This window comes from Sapajus apella, unplaced genomic scaffold, assembly GCF_009761245.1.
Source record: "Sapajus apella isolate SASKATOON/1434 unplaced genomic scaffold, GSC_monkey_1.0 scaffold3, whole genome shotgun sequence".
Classification (NCBI taxonomy): Eukaryota; Metazoa; Chordata; class Mammalia; order Primates; family Cebidae; genus Sapajus; species Sapajus apella.
Window position 1 is genome coordinate 27,409,046 of NW_022436943.1, and position 10,213 is coordinate 27,419,258.

General features: G+C 45.1%; 1 pseudogene; it reads right to left on the minus strand.

Moving 5' to 3' along the window:
- Positions 1–7,338: 7,338 nt before the first annotated feature.
- On the minus strand, positions 7,339–9,466 carry LOC116532356 (annotated as a pseudogene).
- Between the last annotated feature and the right edge of the window lie 747 nt (positions 9,467–10,213).

Consider the following 10,213-nt stretch of genomic DNA (forward strand, 5'->3'; position numbering starts at 1 on the left):
TTTCTTTCTTCTTTTTCTTTCTCTCTCTCTTTCTTTCTTTCTTTTCTTCTTTCTTTTTGAAATGGAGTCTCACTCTGTTGCATAGGCTGGAGTGCAGTGGCATGATCTCAACTCACTGCGACCTCCACCTCCTGGGTTCACGAGATTCTCCTGTCTTAGCCTCCTGAGTAGCTGGGATTACAGGTACCTGCCACCACACCTGCCTAAATTTTTTTGTATTTTTAGTAGAGACTGGGAATGTTGGCTGGTCTCAAACTCCTGACCTCAGGTGATCCGCCTGCCTGGGCTCCCGAAGTGCTTGAATTACAGGCATGAGTCACTGCACCCGGCCTCTGATCCTTTTCTTTCTTTCCCTGGAGCGAAAAGTGGATGAAATTTAATTACAAACTTTGCCTAATGCAGTTATCGCCTCCACACTTAAAATTCCATTATAAACGTCCTGTGCTGAATTTCAAATAATTTATGTACATATTCTACCCTAAAGGAAGACTGTGCATCATGACTTCCTTCCAATGAGTACAACATAGAAAGGAGAGGAAAGTAACTGTACAGTGAAGAAACTTGACAAACACTACTTCAGCCAGGTGATCAAGGTCAATATCAACAGTCAGAAATCATGTTGATGGCATATACCCTTGATATGTGATTAAAAATGGTGCTTTGCCTCTGTGATCTTCCCCTCAAAAATCCATATCCCCAGTATATTTGTAAGAATAACATCAAACAACTTCCAACAGAGGGGTGTCTTACAACATACCTCACCAGAACGCCTCAAAATTGTTAAGGTCGTCAAAAATAAGGAAAGACTGAGAAACTGCGACAGAGGAGGATGAGAACACATGTTGGTTAAACGTGAGATCCTGGAACAGAAAAAAGAAATTAGGTAAAAACTAAGGAAATCTGAATAAACTAAAACTTGAATGAATAATATATGTGTATTTTTTTTCTCGGACAGGATCTTACTCTGTCACCCCAGGCTAGAGTGCAGTGGAGCTATCTTGGCTCACTGCAACCACCACCTCCCAGGCAAGTGATCCTCCCACCTCAGCATCCCGAGTAGCTGAGACTACAGACATGTACCACCATGCCTGGCTAATTTTTGTATTTTTAGTAGAGACAGGGTTTCACCACGTTGGCAAGGCTGGTCTTGAACTCTTGACCTCAAGTGATCCACCCTCCTTGGCTTCCAGAGTGCTGGGATTACACTTTTCATGAAACACTGTGCCCAGCCTCGTTTTGTTTTGTTTTGTTTTGTTGAGACCAAGTCTCACTGCAATGTCCAGGCTGGGGTACAACGGCGAGATCTTGGTTCACTGCAACTTCTGCTTCCCAGGTTCAAGTGATTCTTCTGCCTCAGCCTCCTGAGTAGCTGGGACTACAGGTGTGCACCATCGTGTCTGGCTAATGTTTAGATTTTTAGTAGAGACGGGGTTTCAACATTTTGGCCAGGCTGGTCTCGAACTCCTGTCCTCAAGTGATCCATCTGCCCCAGCCTCCCAAAGTGCTGAGATTACAGGTGTGAACCACTGTGCCTGGCCTCATTTTGGTTTTAATTACACTTCCCTGATGATTAGTGATGTTGAGCATTTTTTTCATATATCTGTTGGCCATTTGTATGTCTTCTTTTGAGAAATGTCTATTCAGGTCCTTTGTCCATTTTTTAATCAAGTTGTTTTCATGCATTTGAGTTGAGTTCCTTATATATTTAAGAGACGTTATTAATCTCTTAATATGTACTTAACAATTAATTATAAAAATTACACGTTATGGCTGGGCACAGTGGCTCTCGCCTGTAATCCCAGCATTTGGGAGGCCGAGGTGGGCAGATCATCTGAGGTCAGGAGTTCGAGACCAGCCTGGTCAAAGTAGTGAAATCCCATCTCTACTAATAATACAAAAATTAGCCAGGCATGGTGGTCGGTGCCTGTAATCCCAGCTACTCAGAAGGCTGAGGCAGGAGAATTGCTTGATCCTGGAAGGCAGAGGTTGCAGTGAGCAGAGATCGCACCATTGTACTCTAGCCTGGCCACAGAGCAAGATTCTATCTCAAAAAACGAAACAAAACAAAATTACAAGTTATTTATTTATTTATTTTGAGACAGAATCTCACTCTGTCCCCCAGGTTGGACTGCAGTGGCATGATCTCAGTTCACTGCAGCCTCCACCTCCTAGGCTCAGGTGATCCTCCCACCTCAGCCTCCCGAGTAGCTGGGATTACAGGCACACACCATGATGCCTGGCTAATTTTTGTATTTTTAGTAGAGATGGGATTTCACTATGTTGCTCAAGTTAGTCTCGAACTCCTGACCTCAAGTGATCCTTCCGCCTTGGCCTCCCAAAGTGCTGGGATTACAGGCATGAGCCACCATGTCTGGCCGAATCTTAATACTTTTTGTAGGGAATTAAAGAGTTAAATTTTGCAGCCTTTTAATTGGATTGGAGGGATGACGTCAGTACTGACCTCTCAACCTGCCTAGCTATCTCCATCCCCCCTTCTTCATCTTCATCTTCCTACCACCTCTCTTAAAAAGCTGTCTGTGCCTGGGGTTCTATCACCTGTTCATCCTTGGGCTACAATATCTGACTGTTCCTTCTTCCCAGGATGATTTCTCTTTATTTCAGTTATTCTCATATTGCATCACAATTTGAAATATGTGTGTATCTTCTGCACATAGACAGTAAATGTTTACCTAATGTTTTTATTTAAATAAGTTGACTTTCAGAAACCTAAATACACCTGTGTATTTATTACATCACTTCATGTCACTTGCATTTTATTAATGTAAAATGCATTTGTTTTGGAAAGGAAACGGTCACCACTTTAAGTGTATAACACATTTACTGCTAACTATAAAGATCAGTAGTACAATAAAGACAAAAGAATGCCATTAAATTTCAACTAGATAACATTGCCAACTATAGGCCTTGAGCCCAAGACTGTATTTTGTTAAGAAAAAAAAGAATAACTCTTATTAAATCATGATTAATCTGAGGCACTATTTAATAAACAGTTGCTGTATGTTTCTGCTTTTGTTGTGTTGATGAATAATGACTTAATTGTAAAAGCTTAGCTTCAGATTCCTTGTTTTGATAGCTGGGTTTTTCAATGTGCTAATATTTGGCAACCAGCTTATTGTTATGGTTATTGCTATTTGGTTACATTGTTTTAATTAAATTTTTTCTCATCAGAAAAAAAAGAGTAGCAAGTGAGAAATCTTAAAGGCAAAATACTATGTAACAGAGACTTCCTTCTTGAAGTAATCAGAAAAGGGTTAAAAGGAAATTTAAAAGGTGCTAAGGCCCCTTACAGGATGGGGAATGGGGTGAGGGGATGTTGTGCCCCTCCCAGCTGGGCAGATGATGGATGGAGTGTGCTGGGGACACTGACAGCACGTGGCAAGTCTAAAACTTACAACAACAGGAAGTGCTAAGCAATACACATCTGGTTTAAATCATTCAAAAATCACAAGCACATATGGAACTCCTGACCTCAAGTGATCTGCCCACCTCAGTCTCCAAAATGCTGAGATTACAGGTGTAAGCCACCATGCCTGGCTAATTCTGCATTTTTAATAAGCTCCCTGGTGGTGCCAGGTATCTGGTCCATGGACCACATTTTGGATGAGAAGGATCTATCCTAGCCTGTCCCAGAAACAGACGGGGAAAAATCTTGTTCATGTGTCTTTGATTTCTCTTGCAAATAGATCAAAGATGTCACAGAACCAATGTGGCTCTTATCTGGACTTCTTAAGCAACCTCAGTGGACTGGAAATCACTCTCTGAGAAAACAAATGGTTTTGAATACCTGCCTTAATATCAATCCATTAAGACTTTCTATGTTCACTGAAGCAATGAAAGAATAATTACAGCTTTCTCCTTTCACATTTCCATTTCTTGGAGACAGTTTTTGAGGAGAGTGTGTAAAGAAATCCTCTGTTGGTTAATGGCCTTGAAATTGTGTGTGGATTAACAATTAGTCTGAGTTCAGAGACTGGGGAAATGCTCTCATGATTGGCTCGCGTTGCACTCCAGGAATTAACTTGAAGGGATAGACTGTCCCTCCAGGTAGGTGAGGAATGCTCTGGAATCTGTCAGCCTGAGTCTTTTGAAACCCCTTTTGGGTAAAACTGAAAAGGGAGACACACAACCAGATCCCATGCTGACATTTTATCCCTAACTTCTCCACCTTTTTATTTTATATTTTGAGATGAAGTTTCACTCTGTCACCCAGGCTGGAGTGCAGTAGTGTAATCTAGGCTCACTATAACCTCTGCCTGCAACCTCTGCCTCCCATGTTCAAGTGATTCTCCTGCCTCAGCCTCCCGAGTAGCTGGGGATTACAGGCGCACATGACCACGCCTGGTTAACTTTTGTATTTTTAGTAGAGACAGGGTTTGCTATGTTGGCCAGGCTCGTCTCGACCTCCTGACCTCAAGCGATCTGCCCACCTCAGCCTCCCAAAGTGCTGGTATTACAGGTGTGAGCCACTGCACCCAGCCACTTCTCCACTTTTTGCTATAAGATTAATAATGTCTTCATCTATTTCAGTTAGGATGAAATATTAAAAATATGTTTTACTTTTAAATACTTTCATCTTCCAATTACCTGCAGGTTGCAAGTGTTTATCACTCTAAACGTATTTATTATTGAGATCTGCCTAATCTTATATAAAATCGTAAACTTAAGAAAAAGAACTTAAAGCAAAATTTTTTAAAAAAAGAAAAACTTTAAAAAAATACTGATGTTACCCTGATGCCTGGTCTCAGAGATTCTGATTACTTGGTCTAAACAATAGGATTTTTTTTGAGCTGCAGTCTCACTCTGTTGCCAGGCCAGACTGCAGTGGTGTGATCTCGGCTCACTGCAACCTCTGCCTCCCAGGCTCAATCAATTTTCCTGCCTCAGCCTCCTGAGTAGCTGGGGCTACAGGTGTGTGCCACCATGCCCAGCCAATTTTTTTGAATTTTTAGTAGAGACGGGGTTTCACCATGTTGGCCAGGATGGCCTCAATCTCTTGATCTCATGATCTGCCTGCCTCAGCCTCCCAAAGTGCTGGGCAACCGTGCCTGGCTGGATTTTTTTTTTTTTTTTTTTGAGACAGAGTCTCTGTCACCAGGCTAGAGTGCAATGGCACGATCTTGGCTCACTGCAGCCTCCGACTCATGGGTTCAAGGGATTCTTCTGCCTCAGCCTCCCAAGTAGCTGGGACTATAGGCATGTGCCACCACACCCAGCTAATTTTTGTACTTTTAGTAGAGACAGGGTTTCACCATGTTGGCCAGGATGGTCTCAATCTCTTAACCTTGTGATCCGCCCTACTGGGCCTCCCAAAGTGCTGGGATTACAGCCTGAACCACTGCGCCCGGCCAACACTAGAATTTTTAAAAGCCCTCCAATATTTATTATTGAGCTCTGCCTAATCTTATATAAGATTATGTGACTGCACATAAGAATCAGTCAGGGAACTTTAAAAATTAAACACCGACGCCCAGGTCCTATTCCCAGAGATTCTCATTCAATTGATCTGGGTGGGGCTTAGGAATTGCAAATTTTTTAAAGCTGTGTATATAAAATCTTATATAAGATTAGGCAGATCCCAATAATAAATATAAGATTTATATTGATATATTTTACAATATATTATATAATATATTGATATTTAGTCTTCTATTGAATACAAATATGCATGGACCTTAAATATGTTAAAATGATACTAATGGGTTCTATGGAAAAAAGTTTTACTTCCTATTTCCTTGTCCCTGGAAATAGAAGGTGAAAAGTCATCTCAAGGAAATAATCTTATTGTAGCCCTAATTTGCATAGGAGAAAAATCTCTTCCCCTAAGTGTAGGGTGTCTACCTTTGAGATTTGAGTAATCTGACAGTGACTGAAAGCTGATAACTCTACCCCAAATTTCACCCTGCAGCTGAAAGCCCATACAGAATGGAGGTCCCAGGAGGTCACAAAACCATAGTAGTTAATGGTATATGGAGAGAGTGGGGTCGCTTTTAAGGGCTAAGGACACTCAGCTGGAAACACTCCTGGATTAGTGCATATCCAATCAGATATCAGCCTTTTTTTTTTTTTTTTTTTTTTTGAGTTGGAGTCTTGCTCTGTCACCCAGGCTGGAATATAGTGTGGCATGATCTCTGCCCACTGTAGCCTCCACTTTCTGGGTTCATGCTTTGTGTCTCCATAGAATTGAGGAAGAAGGTTTTTGTGGCCAGAAGCTTGGGTGCTGGTTTCAAAACTTGGGGACCACCCTTGCAGCTGGCTCTTTTACTTTTTCACCTGACTCTCAGTTTCCTCATCTGCTAGATAGGTTTCTCAGTCTTGGCTACCCATAAGAATTGGTCAGGGAACTTTGAAAAGACACCGATGTTCAGGCCCTATTCCCAGAGATTCTAATTCACTTGATCTGGGTGGGGCTTAGGCATTGCAAATTTTTAAAAGCTGTGTAAGCCAGATTTCTCCAAGGCTTTGCTATCCCGGCATGGTCCCTGGACCGGCAGAATTGGCTCCACGTGGGAGCTTATAAAACTGCAGCCTCTCAGTCCCTTCCCCAGACCTACTGAATCAGCATCTGGGTTTTAACAAGACCCCTGCCTACCACCAGCTGATTCGTGTCCACATTAAAATTTGGAATGCTCTGCTCCAAGCTTCCCATCCTCTCTAACAGACTAGTTTTGTGACCTCTGTTCCTTCCTTCCTGGGCCACCGGGTGATTGTAGTAATCAGTTTCCATGAACCAAGGTTTACCCCACACTGGAAAATTGGCTCTCAGTTTGTGGCTGAACAGGATATTGGAATATACCATTGCAAAGTCTTACAAGAAGTTCGTTCAGTGATAGTTAATTACACAGTAATTTGGAAGAACATCAAGTCATTTTAGAGTTGTTTTACCTACAGTCCAGAAGCAAAAAAATAAAAAAGAAAAAGATATTGAGGTCTTAACCTACAGCCGATTCTGAAACATTCTGTACTTTGCAAAAACCACAAGTCAGGCAAGCCATCCAGTTTATATTTAAAGCAGTCATACTGCAGAGAAGCTGCTCATGAAAATCACCTGGGAAGGTTTTAAAACTGATATGTAGGCCCCCAACACAGGCCAAATCAATCAGCATCTTGGTAGTATTTTAAGCTCCCAAGGTGATTCTAATTTTTTTTTTTTTTTTTTTTTTTTGTCTGTAGGATAAGAGTTTATTTCACAAGGTGAGAAGCCAGGGTCAGTGGCAGACCCACATTCACCAGGCTCTGGGATGAAGGGGGTTTGCGCGTGGGAGGGTGTGGCTACACAGCAGGATGTCCAATGTGGGTGGGTCCCAGCATGTCTGTCAGTTGTGCCGCTGGCCTGGAGAGGCAGGACGTGCAACCAGCCTATGGCTGCCGGGCAGGGGACCTGCAGGTCAGGCAGAGCACAGCGACTGCCCTCCCGAGGCTGCAGGCTAGGCCATGGTCTGGCAGCTGAAGAGCTCGAGGGTAAGCCAGCTGAGGAAGGCGGGGATGCTGTCCTGGTGCCGCAGGTGCACCAGGTAGCCGGTGAGCCTGCAGCCGGCCTCGCAAAACTCCTGGATCTTGGTCTGGAAAACCTCCTTGAGCTGCTGGTTCTTCAGTTCGACACTCTCCACCTGCTTCCTCAGCTCTGTCACAGGCTCAGATGATGGCAGACTCCTAGCGGTGGCCTTAAGGTTAGCTGGAACGGTGCTTCCTCCCGCACAACCGCTTGCACTCTGCCTGCAGCTGGTTGTGGTCCTCGCACAGGTGCTGCCTGGCCACACTGGCAGGGTTCAGGCTCATGTGCAGCACTTTGGTTTTGCTCTGGTCATAGTGGCCCCGCAGTGCGCCGCTCCAGCTGCACCTCCAACATCCTCTTTTCCTCCTCTAGCCAACTCCGCTCTCTCTCCAGCTCCTTGACCTTCAACCGGAGCGTGTCCACTTCCTCCCTGGAAAACAGGAAGCTTTACTCTGGAGAGCTGGACTGAGACTTTAGCATCTGCAGCTCCATCTCCAGCATGTCCGTTCTTTGTTTCTGGCCTCCCAGCTCCTCCAGGGCCTGCAACAGCTAAGCCTCCATCTCAGCGCTGTGGCTGTGCACCTTCTGCACTATGTCCTTGGCCTCCCGCATGCATGCGCCCGGTCAGCTAGGGCAAGTACTCGCTCGGGGTCAGCTCACTGTCATAGGAGCCCAGGATGGCCCAAATGCTGTCCCCTTCCTTGGTGAGCAGCAGGATCCATTTCTGGAGCCTCCAGGCCAACGCTGCATAGGTCTCACACTTCTTCCTTTCCTCCAGCAGCTGACCGCTGACCTGCTGGAGCTCCTCCTGCAGCTGCTGCCTGGCTTTTTCCAGCCCCCAGGCGTTGCTTGTGATGGCACTGTTCTTGTTCTTCAAGGCAAGCTCCCTCTGTTGCAGCTCCACCATGCATCGGGAAAGGTCTTCCGGAGTCCTGACACTCAGGCCCGTGGTCTGCTCCAGTCTCTCCCAGCTTTGCAGCTTGGCCAGCAGCCTCTCGTTCCCCAGCTCCAAGCCAACCAGTGTCCCCTGCATCTTCTCCTGGCACCCCAGCTTCCTCTGTAGCCCTTCCAGCTCCTCCTGGAGCAGCCCGTTGGTCTCTGTCATCTAACTGCAGGCGCCTGCTCTCCTCCTGCAGCTGTTCCAGCCTAGGGAGTCACACCGTCTCAGACTTTACAACTGCAGCATCCTGCTCTTGCAGGGACAGCTTCTGCTCCAGACCCTTAATCCGCTGCTTGTGGTCTGCTCTCACTTCCTGGTTGGCCTGGAGTTCCTGGATTTTCTGATCAGCTTCCTGCCATTTTTTGTGCTGCAGGTCCAGCTGCTCTTGCAGCTACTGTTTCTCTGACTCTAGGCACTTCACCCCGCATCTCCTGCTCCATCATGCTCCACTGCAATTCCGAGATCCTCCCCTTCAGTACATGTTGATGGTCTTGCCAGCCTGGGCCAGGCTGTCCTCTTTCTCACGCAGCCTCTTGCTGGTGATGCCCAGGCTCTGCCGACACTGCCTGTTGGCTCCAGCTGCTCCTGCATCTTTTAACCTCCGCCTGGGCCTCTCGCTCCTGAAGCTGCAGGCTGCGCGTCAGGAGCTCCTGGTTGCGTTGGACCTCGTGCTGCTTGCTCTGCTGGTGCTGCATCTGCAGAGAACCTGGGGCCGAGGTGTTATCCAGCCCAGACCCTCCCTCCACATGCTGAGAGATGACGTTGTTCAAAGCTTACGGGGTGGATGTAATGGTGGTGTTTTCCCTCAGGTTTTCCATGGTTGCTTTCAAGATTAGGGAGACTGTCCCATAACTGTCTGCAAGCTGGAGCGCAGCGGGGCCGATGGTGTAATTCTCAGTCCAAGGGGCAGGGTAGAGTATAATCAAGGGCCCCATGGTGGTAAAATCAGCAAGGACTGCAGAAATTCAGAGGAAGGAAAAATTGGCGCCAGCTGGAATAGGACAGAGAAGCTTCGCAAAAAAGATGATGGATGGAGGTGGGAAGAAGGGTCTTGGAGGAGACAAATAATTTATATAATGTCCTTATCACTATTTAATACATAGAATACTATTTGATACATTTACCAGGCATTGTCTGATTTCCATGTATTGTCTTATTTACTCCACTCAACAACATAAGGTAAAAACTACAATTATCTCCATTCTGTAAATGATGACTACTGAGGCACAGAAGTTAAATAACTTGCCCAAGGTCACAATGCACTCAAGTGACAGAGGAAGGGTTTGAACCTGGTCTGTATGACTCCCAAGGCTATGCATATGCTATACTACTACACAATACTGAATATTCACCACATTATGTTGAATATCTACTTAACACTTACTAAATGTGCACCTGCAGGCACTTCCCTGACATTCTACATTGTCTCATTTAATCCTCAAGACAACCCTATCAGGTAAGCAGTGCTATGATTTTCAAGTTCTGGATAAGGAAGTGTGGGCCTAGAGGGTAAAGTAGCTTGCCTGAGGTCTGGGTTACCAGATAAAATACTAGACACCAAGATAAATGTAATAATTAACAAATAATATCTCTGTAGGAATACTGTATGGGATGTACTCATACTAAAATTCATTGTTTTATCTGTCATTCAGATTTAAAAAGTATCCAGTTTGCATTTGTTTGTCTTTGCTAAATTTGGCAATCTTACCAGGGCGATCCTGCAACTCGAGGGTTGAATCAGGTGGTCTGACCCAGGGCCA